Source organism: Macaca fascicularis, chromosome 11 (genome assembly GCF_037993035.2).
Source record: "Macaca fascicularis isolate 582-1 chromosome 11, T2T-MFA8v1.1".
Classification (NCBI taxonomy): Eukaryota; Metazoa; Chordata; class Mammalia; order Primates; family Cercopithecidae; genus Macaca; species Macaca fascicularis.
In genome coordinates, this window is record NC_088385.1 from 101804994 (window position 1) to 101823970 (window position 18977).

Genomic DNA, 18977 nt, shown 5'->3' on the forward strand with positions numbered 1-18977 from the left:
CATTCTCTCCCTCATACAAGGGATGCCATTTTAAAAAAAATTAACAATCGGATGAGCCAAAACCAATACCTCACTACTACATAATTTCTAAGTTTCCTTATATAACTAAACATCTCTGATCCAACTTGTGAAACATAGTAGAAGATTTGGATGTGGGTTTTAACGGGCTTTTGGCTGACTTCAGATTCATTTCCAAAGCACAGAAAGCACTGTTTGGCAGTGTTACAACTCTAATTTGTACAAATCTTCCCATTATTGTGAGCCTGGTATCATTTTAGCCATATAGGGCTCCTCAACCAAAAGTCAACATACATCATCTGTGAGTGCTGGGAGGGGAGCTACAAATGACTGAGAAACGGAACCCAGAGAGATGGGAGATTTCTGGGAAGAAACAGAATTTAAAATGAATAAGGAGAGAAGGGAGTAAAGAAAAGGAAGAAAGCCACCAGAATCAGGGTCCACACACTCACCTTTCAGGCACTTGCATTCTGATTTTCCGCCTTGCCAAGGTTGCTTCCTGGCTCTGCGGTTCTGTTTGGAAAGTTGTCCCCTTAGGCACAACAGCTACGTCTTTCTCATCCTTTGTGAATCACCCCAAATAGTGCCTCTTCAGAGGGGTTTCCTCCAATCACCCGACCTGAAGTGGCTCTCACATCTTCCCTGACCTTCGTATCATCCTATGTGATTTTCTTCACGGCACTGAAATGGTCTTGCTCACTGACAAGGGTCCATGCTGATTGTCAGGCTCCCCCAGCAGAATGTACCCTCAGCCTGAGCAGAATCCTCACTGCTGTCTCCTCAGCATCTAGAACAGTGCTCGGTCCGTACTGAATGCACAGACTGACAACTTCCTAACCTCTCACCAAACACACACTCAGAGATGATCGTGGAAAGCAAAGGATGAACTAACTGCTCTGGAGGTTTGGGAAGTCTGCAGCTCCTAAAATCACACCTCACAGAGCAGCAGAGAGTCCGGTGTCTCTGGGCAGCTGCCACCTCTCCTTTCCTGGCTCATCAACTCCCACGCCACTGAAGTGGAGGGTCCAGGGGAGGGAGGGCCCAGCATCTGGGGCTGGCTGTCTCCAAAGGGATGAGAGGGGTTACTGTCATGCGGGGCTCTTCACACTTACTCCTGGTATTTGTTCTTACTCATGCGGGGCTCTTCACACTTATTTCTGGTATTTGTTCTTATCAGTCTTTTAAATATTTTAATTTTTTTCCTTATAAAGATTTTCAAACAAACAAGGTAAAGGGAATGGTACAATGAACTAATGTATCCATTACCTTTCTTATTTCATCTCTTCTCTTACACTGTGTATGTGTATTGGAGCATTTTAAAGCAAAAATCAGACATGTTGACAAAATGTTTAACTGTTCCTGTGTGCTGAGACTGCCTTCAGAGCCCTGGAATTGCACAGTACACATGCTAAGAGCACCAACGGGTCAAGGTTTCTTGTTGATGCCCAATCTAATGGTGGCTTGCTGCTTTCTTCTCATTGACCTGCACAAAAAGGAAGATTTCTAACTAACTGCTTAAGAAAACATTCGGAGCAAACAAGGCCTTTGATCCCTGTGGAAAGCTTAGAAGACACCAGGCAATTCTGCAAAAGCACTAGACGCTAAACAGTAATAAGCCAGGTCAAACGGACATGTCTGCCTGACACCCAGTTGTTTTGGTTGTCACTCCTCCGGTTACTTAATTTCGTTGCTTACTCCTAGATCCTGGAAGGTGCCATGTTCACCAACTGGTACTGCCTGTTCCTTCTCCTCACATGAACGAAAGGAAAGTATTAATTAGAGGTATCTCTGAGAACAAGTGACGGAGCAAATGTTTTTATGTAGCCATGGAGGGATGGGTCTCAGGAGAGTCAGAGCAGCTGGTCTCTCTGAAAGATGACCCAGTCAGCAATGTGCAAAGAAAAAGGAAAGGAACTTTTTCCTTTCCTGATCCTTGCTGGCTCAAGCACGGTGCCTGGAACAGGGCAAGCCTGAAATGAACTAAGGAATTAATGAATCAAATGCGTGAATCAGAACTGAAGGGGCTGGGGGCTCAGCTGAACACTGGATCCTGATCTCCCAGGTAACACACTGTAAACCACAAGCAACTAAAATGAAACTTACAAAATAAGACATTAAAATACATTTTAAAATCTATCACCTTAACACAACAGCTACTTTCCTTCTTCCATGTAAGTCTCCGTCATTTGAGGATTAGTTTTTACACAGCTGCAATCTTGATACATGGGCAGTTTTATGAACACTCTTCCTCACTTAACACAGCAAACACAGGCCCTGTTGTTAGTCTTCCTCAGAATTATTTTAAATGGCTGCATGTTTGCAGGTGTGCCAACACAGCCTAAGTTACTTGTCTGTTCTATTCCTTTCCTTTTTCTTCCTTTTTTGAGACGGAGTCTTGCTCTGCCACCCAGGCTGGAATGCAATGGCACGATCTCGGCTCACCATAACCTCCGCCTCCCAGGTTCAAGTGATTCTCCTGCCTCAGCCTCCCGAGTAGCTGGGATTACAGGTGCCCACCACCACACCTGGCTAATTTTTGTATTTTTAGTAGAGATGGAGTTTCACCATGTTGGCCAGGCTGCTCTTGAACTCCTGAACTCAGGTGATCCACCTGTCTAGGCCTCCCAAAGTGCTGGGTTTACAGGCATGAGCCACCACGCCCGGCCTTCCTTTCCTTTTTCTTTGCACATTCATCTCATTTTTTCAGTGGTTCAAAGAAACTTCCCCTTGGCCTCATCTCCCACTCCGTCTTGCTGTGAGATACCTGAGCTCTGAGCGCTCCCTCCCTCAAGGCATCAGCACATGCTGTTCCTTCTACATGCAACACTCTCTCAAAGTCCACTCGTTTGCCTGACCTATTCCTACCTACATTTCAGGAATCAGATTAAGTGTCACCCCAGGAAGCCCGCCCCGACCCTTGTAGATGCTTTAACATCCTGTACTTCAAGGATGAAGGTGCTTATCACAGTAAACAATTGCTTGTCTTAGGATCTGTTTGCTCCACCAGATTGTGAGCAGGACCTATTTTTTGGAGCCTTATTAGGTAGGTGATCATGGTGAGCCTCCGTTTCCTCACGTGTAAAAGAGGATAGTCATGCACTCTTTCCCACCCACCAACAAGGATGCTAAGGAGATCACACCAGGCAGTACGGTGAAGATTTTCTGCATAAAGATAATTATTACAAATTATATATCTGCCACCTAATCCTAAGGAACGAAAGGCAGTCACATCATCTTAACCCTTTGAGGCTCACAGAGTCAAACAAATTATAGCTAACATTTATGAATACTTATGGACACTGTACTAGACAGTTTATATGCACTTCTCACTTTATCCTCATTACAAATGAATAGGATAGAATCTAGTATTATCCTCGCTTTCCAGAGGCTCAGAAGACTAAACAGATTTCCCAAGGCTACGCTGTTTTAGAATATGCCGCTGAGCACCCAGTACAAGCCTCTTCCCCTAAAAAAATGCCCATACATAATCCACACAACATAGTGCATACTATTTCCAAGTTCATGAAGCCCCTGAAGCCAAACTTCTTTTGACCCCTCTTTTAGGCCTTGCAGTGAATTCTGCAGAGAAGCTCAAAGATTTATACACCCCACGGGGCTGGGAGGTTATGCGAGTAAACTGTGTCAGCAAAAATTCTGGAGAAAACCTTGTAGCCTAGGAATGAGTTGTAAATCTGGAGGTCTCACTAGACAGTTTCCTTGGCAACTTAAGGCACTGGGCTGACTGAAGACTCTTGGCCCAAGTAAAAGCCACATGGCATGAATCCTGCACTCTGATAAGCCAGGTGCTGGGAGAAGCTGGTAGTACTACCAAACTACAGCCACCACCACCACCAGCTACACACTTACTGGTATAGACAGTTGCTGAAGATACTCACTGCTTGATGTACTTCATATACTGGAGAAACAACAGCTAAATGGAACATAAGAAGCCTAAAGGAGCCACAGTGGGAGCAGGAATTGGAGTTGGTCAAACCATCTGGCCTGAGACTGTCCTAATCTCAGAATGGCTTTGGATGCAGTGAGGCATCACTGTGGGTGTGAAAGGTGTGTCTCACACTGAGCAGAGTGAGAGCCAACACTCGGGTCAGAGGGAATGGCACAACGCCACCCTCTGCAGAAGATTCCGTGGGATTGTGCCACGAGTCAAATAAGCGATGAAAACGTGAAAAGCAAACTGGCGAGCCAGGCTGCATTTTTCATTGTGGCACTGTGTGGGCAAAGCCTCGGAGACCACCTGGGGATGGGATAAGATGAGCTAAAATGGTTTCCATGGCGAACACTCCCAAAATCAAGAAACAAAGGCTTGGGGAGTGTGTGGTGTCCAGAAAAGCTGCCTGCTGAGCAGTGTGAGCTGTGACGGTCCCCACACAGATGATGATGGAAGCCAGCAACTCTCCAGATCCCTTAGAAGAGGAGAAACGGGATGCAGCTGAAGGGACTGGTTGGGATGCAGGTAAGGGAGAGCAAAGAGAACTCCCCACCCTGAGAACTGCCAAGCTTGGAACGAAGCAACCAAGGGGACACACATAGGAATGGTGCCACAGCAGCCCCTACATGTCGGGAAGGCAGGCATTTTGGTGGAAACAAAGTTTATTTTGTTTTTTAAACAAAAGAGGTGATAAGGGTCCTCTGTCAAACATATTTTTTTGATCATCCACAAGTTAAACTACTGCCAGTGCAAAACAGGAGAAAATTATGGCTCCACAATCCTTTATCCGCGATTCTGAAATCCAAAATGTTCTGAAAACAGAAATTTTTTTCCTAAGTGCGTGCAAATCATTTGGAAGCGAAAATTTCACCTGAAATGACATGAAGTTATTATAATCTTTACTTATCCCCATCTAATATGAATATGTCTTACTGAAGACACATTAACATGTCTCATTGCAAAGTGCTAACCCCGAGTCGCACTGGAGGCATTATATAATATAAGGTGTAATCAGCAAAGAATGTCCTCCAAAACTTGGGGTAGGCAAAATTGTGGACACACATTTCCTTTTCTATAGGTCAGTAAAAACAAAAGAAATGTTTGACCACCTGGAACAGAATGAATATAATAAAAAAAAGGAAACTACCAGATCTCTTTAGCCTCCAGGTCACAGGATGGCTTTAGGGCAATCTATGATATAGGTGTCATCATGTGGTCCATGAACCAGACTACCCTTCTGTTTCTAATTCTAAATTATAATTTGCCTATTACGTTTAGTTCTATTAGACTGTAGCTCTGCACCCTTATAAATCCAAAGCAACTCCAGATTTTTCATTCGTGCAGTGAAATCTGGAAGCCTTTCTACTGCGATGATAATGAAAATATTTAATAGGTAATACTGTCATTGGCTCTCCTGCTCCGCCTCCAGGAGAACGTGAACGGGTAAAATTTGATCTCTTTATCTCTAGACATCTATGATTTTAGAAGGAGAATAAAACAAAGTTAAATGAAGATGAGATGTTTTCTTGGAGATTTGAATAGTGTTTTCTCGATGAACAAGAGGAAGGACTCTAGACTTCCCATCAAATGATCCACTTTTCCTGTTCCATAATAGAAGGCCCATTCGGCAGGTTAAAGGATAAGAAAGGAAGATTTAAAAGGGAGTACACAATGGAATACTACTCAGCCATAAAAAGGAAGGAATGAATGGCATTTCCAGCAACCTGGATGGGATTGGAGACTATGATTCTAAGTGAAATAACTAAGGAATGGAAAATCGAATAACAGATGTTCTCACTCGTAAGTGGGAGCTAAGCTATGAGGATGCAAAGGCATAATAAAGATAAAATGCACTTTGTAGACTCAGGAGGAAAGGGAGGGAAGGGGGTGAGGGATAAAAGACTACAAATTGGGTGCAGTATATACTGCTTGGGTGATGGGTGCACCAACATCTCATTAATCACCACTAAAGAACTTACTCATGTAACCAAAAACCACCTATTCCCCAATAACCTAATGGTTATACAATGGAAATATAAAATTTTTAAAATACAATAAAAGGGAGTAAATATGATAAAATAAAAAAGATGGTTTTTAGCCAAAAAGACGTGGATTCAAAGCCAGACACTACCACTTAATAGCTGTGTAACCTTGGAAAGTTTACTTCACTGTAACTTGGCTGAATATCATCTGCAACCTAGAGAAAAACAATATTTTCTTCACAGGGTTTTTATGAGGATTAAATGACATGTAAAGCATCTAATACATGGTAGGCACTCAATATATGGTAGCTATTATTATGGCTGTTGCTAGATTCGGGAGTTGAACGGTGCCTGGCTTCACTTATTTCACCAGATTGCCTGGCTCAGCAAATGCAGGGGATATTGACTTCATGAGCACAGAACCAGTGGATAATAAACACGCATAGCAACAAATCACATCGGTAAACCAATCTACCTCAGCTAATAACTGCTTTCCAGGCTCCTGCATTTGCTTTGTTAGAGGAACTAAATAGTTCCTAATGGCTATGGAACCAAATCATTTAGAAGAGGGCGAATTTCATCAGCTTTAGAGTTTCTGTTGAGGGCAGTGTGGGAGGCTGTGCAAAGCCACCTCTTTTTAAAGAAAGCTAAACAAAAATAATCCATAAATCATGTGAGTACCTATTACAGGTGCTTAGGTAGCTTACCACGTTTTCTAAGGAGAGGCTTATTCCCCATTCATTGAGGTGACATTTACTGAGCATGTCCAATGTACCACCTACCATATTAAGTGCTAGGGCACAAAAAGAAAAAGACATAGGCCGGGCACAGTGGCTCACACCTGTAATCCCACTTTGGGAGGCCAAGGTGGAAGGATGGCTTGAGCCCAGGAATTCGAGACCAGCCTGGTCAACAGAGCAAGACCCCATCTCTAAAAAAAATTTTTTTTAATTTAACTGCGCATAGTGGTGCATACCTGTAGTCCTGGCTGCACAGGAGGCTGAGACGGGAGGATCACTGGAGCCCCAAAGTTGGAGGCTGCAGTGAACCGTGACTGCACCACTGCACTCTAGCCTGGGTTACAGTGAGACCCTATCTCTTAAAAAATGAAATAGAAATAGAAAAACAAAAAGACATGAGCCCTTCCCTCCAGGAACGCAGGCCTGTGGGTGAGAGAGATGTATGGATGTGTTTTTTATGGTCCATGCTGGAAGTGGTCATGAGAGAGGGGTGCACAGGGTGACACAGGGTGACTGTCCAAAATAGACACTTCCCTAACGTAAGGTAGTTTCACGACGCTGGAATTATATACAGTGAACATGTATTACTTTTAAAACCAGGAACAAAAAAATATAAAAGGAGAAACAAAGAACTCAAAGTCCAGTGGTGGAAACAGATTATATAACAAATACTCAAATAGTGGGATGAGTACCAAAATTCAAGGACATCAGAGTGTTTTGGGGGGGAGTATTCTTCCTTTAGAAGAAAGGAAGGGCATTCCATACTGCCTGGGGGTAAAGGTGACAAGGCAGGTTTCCCTGAGAAGGTGACACTCAAGCTGAGACCTTGAGGCTGAATGATTTGCCAGTAGGAGTGTAAGTACAGTTTCTCTAGGGGGCAATCCAGCAATATTTATCAGTATTGAAAATGTGCATACTCCTTGAACCAGATGTTCCTCTTCCGGTATTTCAGCTGACAGGAATGCCAGAAAACACACCGAAAGATCTCTGTAAAAAGATGCTTATCGCGTCAATGTAATAATAAAACACTGGAAATAACTTAAATGTGCATCCATAGGACATTGTTTAAATAAGCTATGATGTAACCATACGCTAGAACAATAGAGTCATGAAAAAAATAAAAATTTATATATAGCATGTTAAGTTTTAAAAGGTAAGTTATAGAATAGTGTATCCTTGTTTTGTAGAAATAATTTTACATGTTTTTTACACATAAAAATGTTTGCATAAAAACAGAAAAAACCTGAGAAGATAAAGAACAAACCATTAACACTTAAGGCATATTAGACCTTCCACCCTGAGGTAGGGTGGGGAGAAGCAATTTCATTTCCTTATTTACTCTATATTCACATTTTTTACAATGAGAATATATTCCTTTTATATTTTAAAAATAATTTTTTTCAGCCAGGCTTGGTGGCTCACGCCTGTAATCCCAGTACTTTGGGAGACTGAGGATCACAGGTCAGGAGTTCGAGACCAGCCTGGCCAACATGGTGAAACCCCTTCTCTACTAAAAATACAATTAGCTGGGCGTGGTGGCGAGCGCCTGTAATCCCAGCTACTTGGGAGGCTGAGGCAGGAGAATCATTTGAACATGGGAGGCAGAGGTTGCGGTGAGCTGAGATCACACCATTGCACTCCAGCCTGGGCGACAAGGCAAGACTCCATCTCAAATAATAATAATAACAACCTTTAAAAAAAAAAAAGTTTACTAATTGGAAAGTTATGGGTACAAAATGACACAGGTTTTAGAGAAGGCATCTGTTCAAAACAGCTTAGCACTGCTGGAATACAGAAGCCACATGAGTCCAGGACACAGGATTGAAGGAAGACTTTGAAGAAGAAACAAATTTGGGGTGTTTCAACTAGGAGTGAAGGGACTAAGCTGCTGGGCAGTGAGCAAACAGTAAAAGTACGAGAACTGAAGGATGGTGTTCAAAGATATGGGACACTGCAGAGAAAGGGGTTCCAGGAATTCTCAAGAGTGGGAAGCAGCTCTCTCATCCCACAGGACTCGTCTGAAGAGAAGTGCATTCTTTTAAAGGAGAGCATCTGTGAAAAACCAAGTTTTCACTAAGTATCTGCTCTAACTTTCTTAGTTTGGCCAGAGAGAAAGTCAGAGCAAGAGAGAACTTCTTTTTTTTTTTTTTTTTTTCCCTGAGCAGAACACCAGGAACACAATGAATATTTTATTGAAAAACAAGCTAGATGAAATTATTAAGTATCCATTAACTCAGAAATTGTTCCATTACAAATACCACTGGCACAATGGAAAGGGGCCCTTTCTTTTTTTTTTTTTTTTAATGTTTTATTTCCATGGGTTTTGGGGGGAACAGGTGGTGTTTGGTTACATGAGTAAGTTCTTTAGTGGCAATTTGTGAGATTTTGGTGCACCCATCACCCGAGCAGTATACACTGAACCCAATTTGCAGTCTTTTATCACTCACCCCCTTCCTACCCTTTCCCCTGAGTCCCTAAAGTCCATCGTGTCATTCTCATGCCTTTGTATCTTCACAGCTTAGCTTCCACTTATGAATGAGAACACAAGCTGTTTGGTTTTCCATTTCTGAGTTACATCACTTAGAATAATGGTCTCCAGTCCCATCCAGGTTGCTGTGAATGCCATTAATTCATCCCTTTTACGGATGAGTAGTAGTATTCCATATATATGTATATATATATTTTACAGTTCCTTTATCCACTCATTGATTGGTGGGCATTTGAGTTGGTTCCACAGTTTTGGAATTGCGAATTGTGTTGCTACAAATATGCATTTGCAAGTATCTTTTTCATATAATGACTTCGGAAAAGGTCCCTTTCATCCAAGGCGAGTTTTAGACCAAACCATGTTGTCCTCTACACCCCAGTTCCTCCTTTCTGGGTTTTCTTTCCTCTTGGTGGATCTCACTTCATCCCCTTTCTGGAGCCCAGTCCTCCTCTCAGAAAGATCCAATGTAAACACGTGGACTTCTACGTGAGTTTATAATCATTCCTCCCTCCCTCTCTCCTCCCCTCTTTTTTTTTTTTGTTTGTTTGTTTTGTTTTGTTTTGTTTTGTTTTGAGACAGAGTCTTGCTCTGTCGCCCAGGCTGGGGTGCATTGGCACGATCTTGGCTCACTGCAGCCTCCACCTCCCGGGTTCAAGCAATTCTTCTGCCTCAGCCTCCTGAGTAGCTGGGACTACAGGTGCGTGCTGCCACACCCAGCTAATTTTTGTATTTTCAGTAGAGACGGGGTTTCACCATGTTGGCCAGGATGGTCTTGATCTCCTGACCTCATGATCCGCCCACCTTGGCCTCCCAAACTATTGGGATTACAGGCATGAGCCACCGCGCCCGGCCTTCCCTTTCAATATATTTTAAGTCTAGGCCCTAGCTCTAAATAAAAAATCCTTCATTTAGAGAGCCCATCTTTTAAAAAGGAGTGTTGAGCATCAGGCAACAGGTGGAAAAAGAAGGAGAGAGAAGATTCTTGGAGGTCACAGAGCAGAAGGTCACCTACATTTGGAAGCGGGTCCTCTTTTCATATGACTAAACCAGCAGTCCTCAACCTTTTTGGCACCAGGGACATGGATGGGGGGAAGGGAATGGTTTCACAATGAAACTGTTCCACTTCATATCATTATTAGATATCATATCATTATTAGATTATTAGGCATTAATTAGATTCTCATAAGGAGTGTGTAACCTCGATCCCTCGTATGCAGTTGACAATAGTGTCCGCACTCCTATGAGATTCTAATGCCACTGCTGATGTGACAGGAGGCACAGTTCAGGCGGTAACACTTGCTCACCCACCGTTCACCTCCTGCTGTTTGGCCTGGTTCCTAACAGGCCACAGATCTGTACTGGTTCACAGCCTGGGGGTTGGAGACCCTGGTCTAAACAATGTAGGAAAGCCCCTCTCAGAACTATCTTGATCCAGGATCCACAGGATGAATTTTAAAATGTGGAAGGAGTGGGAGGAGGAGAAAATATTATTCCCTTGCACCACTTCCTTAAAACACATCAGCAAATGACCTGAAAATGTGGCAATTTTCTCATTAATCTAATCTGTTCTAGACAAGAAACTAGATAATTCTGCTGAAGAAAATATCCCTCTGGTGGTTAAATTTTCTCTCCGGCTGTCTACATCCACCAAATTAACTCAAGAACTGTAACCTCTATTTCATATTGCGTTGTGCTTCTATTACTTTGGCAGTTTTGAATGCAGAGGACCTGAGCACCTCACCATTTATCCCTTCTGAAAGGAGGGTCCAAAGCCAATGCCCTTCTGATCACTGAGGGGGGACATCAGAAATGGCACAGTTCAAACACTGCCCCACTTTGAGCTGCAGCTTCCATTAGGAAATGTTATGATTTAAACTGCTTTAAGTTGACTTTATACTTCCCAATCTAAAAAATAAATAATTTTAAGGCATCTGGCAATGGATAGAGAGATGTGTAGAGGGTTAATTTTCCTACACTACAAATATTTGAAATAACAATACAAAGATAAATGCAAACAGACTGCAAACTTTTTTTTAAAGTCAAACCTCACTAGTAAGAGTAACATGAGTTACCATTTTTTTACCTATCAAATGGGCAAAAAAGTTTGAAATTCTTTCCAGTGTGGGAGAGTATCTAAGAAAGCAGATGCTGGTAGGAGTATAGATTGCAACGTTCTTTCAGAGTAATTTGAAATCTTGTTTAAAACATTTGTCTAATATGCAGATCCTATGATTCAGCAATTCTGCTTCTAGGAATGCGTCCTAATAAAATGAACATGGACACAAAGAAACATGTACAAGATAATCTTTCTAGTGATGCTTATAATAATAAAAGCTACTAAAACCACAAATGTCCATTCATAGTGAGCTGTGAGTAAATTATGTTATAAAATGGAATAGTATGCAGTCATTAAAACTGATACAGTTATTTTGATTTGGAAATATATTTGTTATTAAAGAAAAAGGTAGGCTATGAAACTATATACTATATAGCATGTGATGTCACTTTTGTTAATACATACATACACAATGAACATAAATTAAAATGTGCTAAGCAATTTATACATATCTACACACACATATACATTGAAAAAGTGTCTCTAATTCTCTTTAAAATACACCAGCAGAAACAGTATGGTATATAGGCATATGAGTCTTAATTTATACTCTAGGGGCAGTTGCTTAGCATTTGACAGACTTTAACAAAAAAATGGTATTTCCAAAAAAAAATGGCTATTATAAAGCTTTGGCTGCCTTTATCTTTAATAAACATCAGAGGGTTTGTTAATAAGTATAATGGATATTAGAAATAATTTTGGATGAAAATAGGTGTTCAAAATACAGTTATGCACTGCTTAACTATGTTTCAGTCAATGGAGTGCACAGAAACAATGGTGATGCTGTAAGAGTATAATGGAACTGACAAATTCCCATCCCCTAGTGACTTCACGGCCATCATAATGTTGCAGCGTAATACATTACTCATGTGTTTGTGATGTTGCTGGTGGAAACAAACCTACTATTCCATTTGTGTAAACATGTAGCACATACAGCTATGTACAGTACATAATACCTGATAATGAAACAATTATGTTACCAGTGTATGTATTTACTATGCTATACCTTTTTTGGTTATTTTAGAGTGTACTCCACTTACGAAAAAAAAAAGGTTAACTGTAAAACAGCTTCAGGCAGGTCCTTCAGGAGATATTGCAGAAGAAGGCATTGTTATCATAGGAAATGACAGCTTCAAATGTGTTATTGCCCCTGAAGACCTCCCAGTGGGACAAGACGTGGAGGTGGAAGAGTGAAATTGATGATCCTGAGCCTGTGTGGGCCAACGCTTAATGTGTGTGTTCGTGTCTTAGTTTATAACAAAATATTGAAAAAGTAAAAATATAAATAATAGAAAAAAGCTTATAGAATAAGGATATAAAGAAACTATTTTTTGTATAGCTATCCAATATATTTGTATCCTAAGTGTTATTATGAAAGTGTCAAAAGTTTCTTAAAATTTATTTTTAAAGTTACAGTAAGTTAAGGTTTATTATTAAAGAAAAAGTTTTAAATGAATACAGCGTAGCCTTAGTATACAGTGTTAAAAGTTTACACTTGTGTGAGTGGTCACATTGACTTCCCACTCACTGACTCACCCGGGGTAACTTCCAGTCCTACAAACTCCCTTCATGGTAAATGCCCTACACAGGCGTGCCATTTTTAATCTTTTATAACCCGTTGTGTTTTTACTGTACCTTTTCTGTTTAGATGTGTGTAAATACACAAACACCACCGTGTTACAACTGCCTGCAGTATTCAGTATGGTAACACTTTATATCGATTTTTAGCCTAGGAGCAACAGGCCACAGCATAGAGTGTAGGTGTGTAGTAGGCTATGCCATCTAGGTTTGCATAAGTACACTATGATGTTTACACAATGACAAAATTGACTAATGATGCATTTCTCAGACCATATCCCTGTTGTGAAGCAATGCACGACAGTACAGTAAGGGCTCACTTCATGTTGTCGACAGGTTCTTGGAAACTGCGACTTTCAGTGAAACAACATATAGTGAAAGTGATTTTACCACAGGCTAATTGATATCAACAAGAGCTAAGTTCTTATGGCATATTTCTGATCACAAAAAAAAATCACAAAACTTCTAAATAAAAACCAAAACATATAGAATATTAAACACTGAAATACATGTGAGTTACACGTACACTTAAGTAAGGTTAATAAACACAAGGAAGATAATTATTTACCCAGTTATTCCTGTTTCATCGTCAAGGGTGGCTGAAGCCTGTCCCAGCAGCTCAGGCTGCAATGTTGGGACCCATCCTGGACAGGATACATCCCCTAGCAGGGTGCACTCAGACCCACACCCCCACCACACACACACACACACACACACACACACACACACTCTCTCTCTCTCTCTCTCTCTCTCTCTCTCTCTCTCTCTCTTTTTCACTCAGGCTGGGACCACAAGCCAGTTAACCAAACATGTACATCTCTGCGATGTGGGAGGAAACTGGGGGACCTGGAGAAAACACCCATGCAGATGTGGGAAGATGGGCAAACCCCACACAGACAGGGGCCCCAGCCAGGAACAGACTTTCTCATCAAGGTGATCATGAAACGATGCCAAGTGAAATGACATCAATTTAAGGACTTGCTGTATATGGATCAGCTGGAAATGCTGTACAGGCCACTCTGCCTTCTTATGACGAGGGTGTGAGAATTCAGCAACTCCAGCAGCCTCCATCCCTCTAGCCTTACGTCAGGGAGGATTCCGTGGCCCGAGCTACTCTATGAAGTTAGCTCAATGCTATGGCTACAACACAGCTGCTGCACAGGCCACAGGAGAGCCTTTCATGCGAGGTGTTTGTCTAAGCGGCTGAAAGCTGGGAGCTTGGGCCTCTCCAGCACAGTTTACAGCACAGGCTGTGTGCCTGCTTGTTCAGACATGTTTGTCCCTGCAGCAGGATTGGTTTGAGAACTGCTCTTGCTTTCTCCTTTCACCCTTAGAGAGGTTGTGGGGTAGAGATCTGTCATCACTGGAGGCTCCTGGTATCAACCATATATAACCTATTAGCTGTGAACCACTAAATTGGCTTAGGTCAGTTTACCGCAAAGGCTGTAGTATGCCTGAACTTCAGTAGTGATTATCTACAGATGGTGGGATTACACAATTCCAACCCCCACCCCCCAACTCCCTTTGTGATTATCTGTTTGCTAATTCTTCCTATAATATATATGTATTTGTACGAGGTGGGTGGGACTTGAGGTCAGGAGTTCAAAACCAGCCTGGCCAACATGGTGAAACCCTGTCTCTACTAAAAATACAAAAAAATTAGTGGGGTGTGGTGGCAGGTGCCTGTAATCCCAGCTACTTGGGAGCCTGAGGCAGGAGAATCGCTTGAACCCAGGAGGTGGAGGTTGCAGTGAGATGAGATCCCACCACTGCACTCCATCGTGGGCAACAGAGCAAGACTCTGTCGACAGAGAGAGAGAGAGAGAGAGAGAGAGAGAGAGAGAGAGAGAGAGAGAGAGGTATTATTAAAATAATAAATAAATAACAAGAGACTTAAGTAAACTGCACAGACTGCATTGTCACCACCTGCTGGCAAAAACAGAGAAAGACCATTGTAGGTGAACGCTGACTGCTTCACAGCAGAGCAGGTGGCTTGCAGTTAGACTTCTCAGTTTCCAGTTGTTTTTAACTTCTAAGTATAACATATGGATTTTAGGGAGGGGAGATTACTCCTCTTGAGGCATGTTACTTTGAAAGAGTTCCGATTTTCAAAAGCAAAATAGAGTTCTGCTGACCACGGTTTTAAATCTGAGAGAAAATCATAGTGCTATGTATCAGTTAGATACAGAAAGTATCTAACTATGATGTCACCGCAGGCAGCAGCTTCAAATGAGAAGCCAAAGGCTGATCACGGGTTATAACAAGTAGAAGTCATTTTAAAGGTCTGGTTCTTTAGATGTTTCTGATTAGGCAGTTGCCAAAACTGATACAATCAGTAAGGCCATAATCTCCCCGGTCTTATGATTTCTGCTAAATTTCTAATGGGGATCTAAGAGTCCTAGCCACAGGTTTCGGTTCTATAAGCAAAGCAAACGCGGCACAGACACAAACCGTGAGAAAGGCAGCAGTTGCGACAATGCTGCAACAGGCTAACTTCTTTCCAGGCTGATGCCTGGGGCACAGGAGCCTCCTTGTGTCCAGCAGCACTTGACGTGTGGATCCCTGCACAGATGACCCACCCATCTCTCCTCTGCCAACCCCTGTTCTCCTCCTTGCCCAACCTCTGACACCACCTATCTCAGAAAATGGGGAGGCTGCTGCCCTCCAAATGCTCATCCTGCCATCTAGGAGCCGCTGCCCTCAGACGCCGTCCATCCCTGTCCTGTCTCCAATGGAAGAAGCTACCACAGAAATACCCTCCCCCTAGTACCCTCTACTCCCCCAACCATCTCGTTCTCCTATGACATCCCTTATACAGTGCTCACCATATCTAGAAATTATTTTCACAATCTCTTTTTTTATAAATATACTTGTAATCCCTATTTGAAATAAAGGGAAAAAAACACACAAATGCTTTTTACTTTAGGGTAGTATGCATGACACATCAGCATTTGCACTGGGGACCATCACACACACACACACACATACACACGCACGCAAGAGTGGGACCAACCGCTCTCATGTTATTCACACAGGAGGCAAACAAGAATTTACTGGCAACTTTTTTTTTTTTTTTTTTTTGAGACAGTCTCGCTCTATCGCCAGGCTAGAGTGCAGGGGCGCAATCTTGGCTCACTGCAACCTCCACCTCCTGGGTTCAAGCAATTCTCCTGCCTCAGCCTCCTGAGTAGCTGGGACTACTTGGGAGGCACACACCACCACATTTGCTGGCAACTATTAATCTGTGCTGGAAGGAACCATAAAGGTCCTCTAATAGCAGGGGCCCCAGACTTTTGGATTCTAAGGCAGGTAAAATTACCTCTCCCACACTATATGACTAAATAACGAAAAGAGAGGGAACAGCACGGAGCTGCCAACACTACATTTAGGGTGTTTTTTTGTTTTTTTTTTTTTTTTTTTTGAGATGGAGTCTTGCTCTGTCGCCCAGGCTGGAATGCAGTGGTGTGATTTTGGCTCACTGCAACCTCTGTCTCCCAGGTTCAAGATATTCTCATGCCTCAACCTCCCAAGTAGCTGGGATTACAGGCACGGACCCCCATGCCCGGCTAATTTTTGTATTTTTAGTAGAGATGGGGTTTCACCATGCTGGCCAGGCTGGTCTCGAACTCCTGACCTCAAGTGATCCACCCACCTCAGCCTTCCAAAGTGCTGGGATTACAGGGGTGAGCCACCATGCCCGGCCAGATTTGGGGGCAATTTTTTAAAATCATCATCTATTTGGGGAAAAGATACTTTAATCTCAAAAAACAACATGCTATCAGAACGACAATGAATCAACTTAGTTTTGGGAAAAACTCACTTCATTACATTTACTTTGTCAAGGTCCTGCACTAGTTTGGGGGTGGACTCGGGAGTGCATCTTGGACTCTAGAAACCTTCTAGCTAGTTCCAAAACTTCAAACACTTCAAAAACCAAAATTTCAGTAATTCAAGAACCACCAATATGTCATAACTGTACTATTTCCTTAATATTTCTCTTAAATATACTCACATTTTTACTTTTATAGTTTTGTTTTAAAAGGAGACTTTGTGTCACTTCCATAAAAGAAAAATCAATATCATGTGTCACAAATAAAAGGTAACCTATGAATAAATGCAATAGGAACAAAACATGTTGTTAAAGTTCAGTTAGATAGTGTTGCTGGCTGAGGCCTGATCTCTCTGTGTAGACCAGGGAGGCTGGCAAGTGAACAGCAGTGATTAAAGACCGTCATCAAACAATGCTTTTCTCTTTAATAACATCAGAGGGATTGAAAGTAAATAGAAAATAAAAGTACTTTCACTCAAGGTGATACAATATTATCTAGTGCTAGACTCAGGTGACATCTAAAGTCATCTCTAGTGGTTTATATCCCACTCTTAGAGTAACACGAATCATGATACTTTGGTGCATGAATATTGCTAATTCATCCAGTCATTTGACACATTTATTGAGCATCTACTACATTCCAATCACTATACACAACAGAAGAAGGAATGAATAAAACTGGCATGGTATTTCTTGCAAACCTTCCATTGGTGAAACATACATTAAACAAATTGTTACACAAATTGTATTTGGGTATATTTGTGTTGTTTTACATATATGTAAACATACTGTGTGCATATATCTGATATATATATAAAATATATATGTGTGTGTGTGTGTGTATGCATCAATTTGGTAAGTGGTGGTGTTTGTTTTGAGATGGAGTCTCGCTCTGTTGCCCAGGCTGGAGTGCAGTGACGCATTCTTGGCTCACTGCAACCTCTGCTTCCGGGTCCAAGCGATTCTCCTGCATCTGCCTCCTGAGTAGCTGGTACTACGGTCGTGTGCCACCATGCCCAGCTAATTCTTTGTATTTCTAATAGAGACAGGGTTTTACCATGTTGGCCACGTTGGTCTCAAACACCTGACCTCAAGCAATCTGCCTGTGTCGGCCTCCCAAAATGCTGGGATTATAGGTGTGAACCACCATGCCCGGCCCAATTTGGTTAAGTGTTGTAAAGGAAAAATACAAGACGTTATGGCATGGTTTCACAGTAAGACTGTCTTTAGGTAAGAGGCCAATAAAGACATATAGATAGGAGGATGTAACAATTAAACTGAAGCCTAAAGGAAAACAAGCTTTGGCATGTTGAAAGGGTGGGTGGGGATAACCTCCACACAGAGGTAATGATGTAGAAAAGGTTTGGTTCCTTTGGGGAACTGGAAGAAAGATATGTGGTGAGAGGGCAGCAAGCAAGAGGAGGGTGGAATCAGTGGGCGGGGGCGGGATGGGGGCAGGGAGGGAAGCAGTCTCCTAACCTTTGCTTAAAGGGACCAGAAACTTTCTAGTTCTCTCTGGAAAGATCTTCCATCTTTGTGTGTCATCCTATAAATGTTTCCTATACTAAAAAAAAATCTGTCTCTCTGTTGTGTTCACACACTAATAAATCAGTTCAACACTTTTGCATCATGTGCAGAGAAAGTTTAATTCCTCTTCCACGTGATAGCCTCCAAGTATCTGGAGATGGCCAAGTGTTATTCCAGAACCTTCCCTTCCAGGATGAACACCACCAAAGTTCCCATGCTCCCTGTTGTCTGCATCCCTCTTACAAGGAAGGGTGGCTGGGAGCAGTGGCTCCCACCTCTAATTCTGGCACTTTGGGAGGCCGAGGTGGGTGGATCACCTGAGGTCAGGAGTTCATGACTAGCCTGGCCAACATGGCGAAATCCCATCTCTACTAAAAATATAAAATTAGCTGGACGTGGTGGTGGGCGCCTGTAATCCCAGCCACTTGGGACGGCAGGAGAATTGCTTGAACCCGGGAGACTGAGGTTGCAGCGAGCTGAGATTGCGCTATTGCATTCCAGCCTGGGCCACAAGAGCGAAACTCCATCTCAAACAACAACAACAACAAAAAAAAAACAAAAGAGGAAGGCAGATTTTCTAATGTCCATTTGTGTTATGGGACTTGAACTTCCTTCTCCACATATTCTTTGTTTCTAACTGCCTTTCTGGAAAACACCCAATAAGTTATGGTCGGGCCTGAATTCCTTGAGAACTAGGAAATTCTCAAATGCATGCCATCAAAAATATTTATTTCTTCTTTCATGTCTCTT

The 18977-nt window shown here is 42.2% G+C and overlaps 1 protein-coding gene across 5 annotated transcripts in view; it reads right to left on the reverse strand.

Annotated features, from left to right (window-relative positions):
* The window catches only part of TMCC3 (transmembrane and coiled-coil domain family 3), a 307823-nt gene that overhangs the window by 183301 nt on the left and 105545 nt on the right, over positions 1-18977 (reverse strand). Inside the window, exon 1 of one of the 5 annotated variants that reach the window (XM_065524658.2) lies at positions 471-982. The exons of the other annotated variants lie outside the window; for them this stretch is intronic. The gene's annotated coding sequence lies outside the window, so the exon portion shown is untranslated. Of the gene's footprint in view, positions 1-470; positions 983-18977 lie in introns of those variants that run through there. 5 annotated transcript variants of the gene reach the window in all.